Source organism: Phytophthora infestans, genomic scaffold (assembly GCF_000142945.1).
Source record: "Phytophthora infestans T30-4 supercont1.52 genomic scaffold, whole genome shotgun sequence".
Classification (NCBI taxonomy): domain Eukaryota; phylum Oomycota; class Peronosporomycetes; order Peronosporales; family Peronosporaceae; genus Phytophthora; species Phytophthora infestans.
In genome coordinates this window covers 533,694-538,693 of record NW_003303707.1, presented here as the reverse complement: position 1 = coordinate 538,693, position 5,000 = coordinate 533,694, and the positions used below count along the sequence as shown (strand labels likewise).

The following is a 5,000-nucleotide window of genomic DNA, read 5'->3' as shown; positions in this document are numbered from 1 at the left end:
TTTCTCAAAGCCGCCATTAATAGCCGAGAATCTTTTTGCACAGAAAGACAAAAATATGATCCTCACTTCAACAGTTCCACCTAAAAATAGGTAGATCAAGAAGCGAATAATAGAGCACGACGCAGCATACTTTGGGTTGTAGTCCCCTCCGCACGCCGCATAACTAGCCCCAGATCAAAAACGGTTCTACCCGAAATTGAAACTTTCCACCGGAAAAATCCAGCGCAAAACGCACCACAGAAGGTATCGCATAATGACACACAATCCGAAAACTGCACGAAACACTATACAACCAACCGCAGCACACCTTCGCACCGGCACCGACAGAGCGTTGATGTAGCACCTCGCAACGTCAGCAAACGCTTCCTCGCATCCAAGCACACACAGTCAGGTCACTATCCCGAAAGCACACACTCGTCAGCAATTCCACATCGCTTCAGCGCAAAATACCCAGAGCAACGCATAAAATGCGTCAAATAAAGCTATATTCTTATGCAGAGCATACGAGTACAACCTCAATTTCTGCACGCACGAAATAACCGCTCTAAGTTTCCCCAAAGCAATAATAACGCACGATTTTTAAAGGAATGTCTTAAAGACACGTCTTAGAAACAGCAGAACTATTCCTACAAAGACACATCTAAAAAACCATAAATCGCCAGAGTTCACTCAATCTTATCCTAAAATAAGACCGAGAAATCACCCTAAACAGCAAAGTAACGCCTCAAAAACCAACTATAATCTTAGAAACCCACACGCCATTTCCAAAATTACACTCAGTAACCGACTTGTCACCTCACATATACTAGGAAACCGTCACAAGAAAGATACTCGCTTTTGTTTACGTCGTCTTAACAAAAATTCCCGTTAATCTACAGCAGATTGACGGGAATTGAGTACTGCTGACAGTTACAGACTACTCGTTTAACATCTATTTATAGCTGGAAAAGTAACCGCCGCGCCAGCAGCTAGTCAGTATCTTTCAGTTTTGTTAGAACCCAGCAGTCACCCATAAAGTAATTTACATAAATTACCCGTTCTAAGTGCGAGAAGTTATTTTACTAAGTGCGAATAGTGCCTAAGTTCGTATTTTATGGACTAAGTGCGGTATTTTATCATTAAGTTCGCGTTAGAGGACCCCCCAAAATGAACATTTTCTTGCGTCTTGGGAAGAGTATTGTAGAGTGCCCCGTAAAACTTTGTGGTGTTAAGTATGATACTAAAACACACTAACTGCCCTAAGGATTCACGTCGATTTCATTCTAGGAGTCGAGATATGTTATTTTAAGTTTTTGGGATGTCATGGATGCAAATCGTTTGCTACAGGCTCAAGAACGCACTTTTTGTATACCATGTTATTTTAAGAAAATGTCCGTTTCGATGCGCTCTTCAAAAATGTTCGACTTGCGAACCATGATTTTCTGCGTCTGTGCCGCGTAATTCAGCAAAAAGAGCATGTAATGGAGTGAAATGAGAGGGTGTGTCATCTCTAAAGTAAAATCTTTAAAAGAGCATAGCTTAAGAACGGCTGGGAATAGGTGGCCGTTCTTTTTACCATCATGTGCGCCTAAAAAAAGTACACTATCGTGACAATCGATATCGGTCGATATGGTATAAATTGATAAAGTTATGCTCGATTATGTACGCGAAAACAGAAAAAGGGCGCTGGTGACAAAAAAAGTACTAACGATTCTGTTATTGTTTTGATATTCTGTCATCCCAGACTCTTGCGCATCTGGTGACCTATTTTTTATTCGCCAGTTCCGAGAAAAGTGTCGTTTCGATGCGTGGTGGGCCCGGGATGACAATTCGAGTTGAGTTGGAAGTTCATGTGAAGTCCTGGAAACAAGAAAAAAAGAAGATCCACGCTTCCCTAACTCAAAAAGTCATTAGAAACCGAGGGTAGCTTGTATGGAGACTTTTGTTCCTCGTGCGCTAAAACGCCGAATTAAATTTTTTATCTATACTTAACAGGAAAAAAGTTGCCTCCTTCGCGATATATAGGCAAATAAAGAATGGGTGCTATCATTTCGGGACAAAACAGGTGAAAATTTAGGTCGAAAAAAGTGTTTATAGACAAGGCATTTGAATTTAGCCAAAATCTGACTTGACCACGGGAATGCGCGCATAAAAGCACCCCTAGGGCAGTTTTTATACGGAGCAGTCTCATTTGCTTCCTGGATGTGCAGGGCCAAACATGGCCAAAAGTGGTGATTTTGGCCGTCCAAGGTGTCCATTTTCCGCGAAAATGGCGTTTTTTGGCGTCACTAAAAAAATCATTGCGAAGCAACTACTGGAGATATGCTTGTAAAACTTTGGGAGCGGTCGTGCGAACACATGCGCCAAGTTTTCTGCTAAAGTCTGCAGGCCAGATCTGCCGGGCGGCACATAAAACCGGAAAAAACCACCTAAAAAAAGAGCATGCCAAACAAAGTCTCACATTTCGCTGAATAACTTTTGATCTAGAAGAGTTAGACAAATTCTGATTGCGGGAACGGCTCCGCCGTGTGTTTTTACGTATGTCTATGTCCCGTAGATAAAAAGTACATGTTGCAAAAAAAGTACATGTTGTACATAAATCTACCTTTGATATTCGGATTCCCCGTGAAAAACTACGCCTAGGCCGCAGGGTTACAAAGACGAGTCATTGCACTTATGCCCTTTTATAGACGCTTTTAGAAATCGGCCAAAACAGTATTTATTAATTTAGACAGTGTTCCACTGACATGTCGCATGCTGCGATATGTCCACGTGAAAGAGCACCGAAAAGCACCCCTAGAACACCCTTCATACCCGTTCTAACGGTTCTCTTTCATCTTCATAATAATCAAATTAAAGAACACCATACAAAAAACAAGATCTCGTGTGTAGTGGCTCGCCAGGCATACTAAAACCAAGATGTCGTGTGGGCACATGCCAGACATCATATCTTGCGTTTGCAAACACACGCAAAGTCGGTAAACAGCTCAAAACGGGCTAAAAAGTAGACAGCACCCGGACTTCCCCGGTGGTCACCCACCCGAGTACTACCCGAGCTTGAGGCTGCTTAACTTCACAGAGCAGACGGGATATGGTGCTTTCAGCCTAAGATGGCCGTCTACATTTGACTTTGACCGACACACCTATTAGTGTTTATCACTCGTATACATTGGTACAACACATTTACACACTCACATGTCCACATACGTGGCCATAGACTGCACACGATGGCCCCCAATACCCCTTCTGGCCCTCAGAATTGGCTGGGTGGATGGCTACACTTTATATAGTAACAAAACAAAAAGGGGGGTGGTGTGGCGCACTCCAATACAAACGTGTGGCCAGCAGCTCACTCCGTCAAAGCAGCATACGTATTCTCTCCGATAGGAACCCCACACAGACCGACACCTTCATACACAGCAGTGCAGATAGCCGCCGCACCCCATATTTGCGCATACGCGGCCTGGAAACAATGTTAAACCACCAAAGTGGCCATTTACGACTTGCACAACCATACCTACGCTTCCTATGCGACATGACATGTGCACGTACGCGTCTTAGGCAATATGAACACCTTCGACACCTTCATACATGCACAGCGCGCGCTCCGCTTAAGTACGACACTAACTTGTCATATACATCATGCGTTTCCTCCCGTCACCTTTCATCACCTCCATATTCACACCCATGCGCCGTCACCTTCCTCGCGCCATCACCTTCACCATTTTCACCTCCATATCCGCGCTTCCTCCGCCGTCACCTTCCGCGTACGCGTCCATATTCGCTGCGTTTCCTCGCGCTTCCTGCCTGTTATTAATCCAAGCCAAAAACATCTCCAAACCCATACAATTAGAACAGCAAACAACTTCGCATTTTTTCACAAAGTCCTCAGCTTCATTTTGCATACTTTATCCTAGTCTAATTCACGCTATTCCGCTCTCTTTAACATACTTAAACTAAGTCTAATTCACGCTACTCTGCTCTCTCTAACATACTTAAACCAAGTCTAATTCGCGCTATTCTGCTCTCTTTAACATACTTAAACCAAGTCTAATTCACGCTACTCTGCTCTCTCTAACATACTTAAACCAAGTCTAATTCGCGCTATTCTGCTCTCTTTAACATACTTAAACCAAGTCTAATTCACGCTATTTCGCTCTCTTTTAACATACTTAAACCAAGTCTATTTCATGCTATTTCGCTCTCTTTTAACATAGTTAAACCAAGTCTATTTCATGCTATTCCGCTCTCTTTAACATACTTAAACCAAGTCTAATTCACGCTATTTCGCTATCTTTTAACATAGTTAAACCCAAGTCTATTTCATGCTATTCCGCTCTCTTTAACATAGTTAAACCAAGTCTATTTCATGCTATTCCGCTCTCTTTAACATAGTTAAACCAAGTCTAATTTACGCTATTTCGCTCTCTTTTAACATAGTTAAACCAAGTCTATTTCATGCTATTCCGCTCTCTTTAACATAGTTAAACCAAGTCTAATTCATGCTATTCCGCTCTCTTTAACATAGTTAAACCAAGTCTAATTCACGCTATTCGCTCTCTTTTAACATACTTAAACCAAGTCTAATTCATGCTATTCCGCTCTCTTTAACATAGTTAAACCAAGTCTAATTCACGCTATTCGCTCTCTTTTAACATACTTAAACCAAGTCTAATTTTACGCCCTGCCGTCTAGCTTGCCCTGTTAAACCCCCATACTAAAATCTCCGATTTTGGCTCAGAAATCATTAGCGCTGGCACTTAGCGATTTTCACGCAAAGTGTTTCTCGCTTTCTGCCTGTTATAAACCCGATACTAAGGTCGCCGAATTTGGCTCGGAAAACAATAGCAGCGGCACTTAGCGATTTTTGCGAACAAACCTCACTAAGCCAAAACAAAGACTTTGACGATCTTAAGCTTAACAGTATTAACTCTCTACCAGCACTTTGACCGGTTACTTTCGCCGCCCCATAGCGAAAGTAAATCACTTTAACGCAGCCTTATTTCGACTGCTTAACTTTA

The 5,000-nt window shown here is 42.4% G+C and overlaps 1 non-coding gene across 1 annotated transcript; it reads right to left on the bottom strand.

Moving 5' to 3' along the window:
- Nucleotides 1-2,980: 2,980 nt before the first annotated feature.
- Nucleotides 2,981-3,094, bottom strand: PITG_33250. Its single transcript, XR_009934644.1, has one exon. It is a non-coding gene; the product is annotated as an 8S ribosomal RNA (ribosomal RNA).
- Between the last annotated feature and the right edge of the window lie 1,906 nt (nucleotides 3,095-5,000).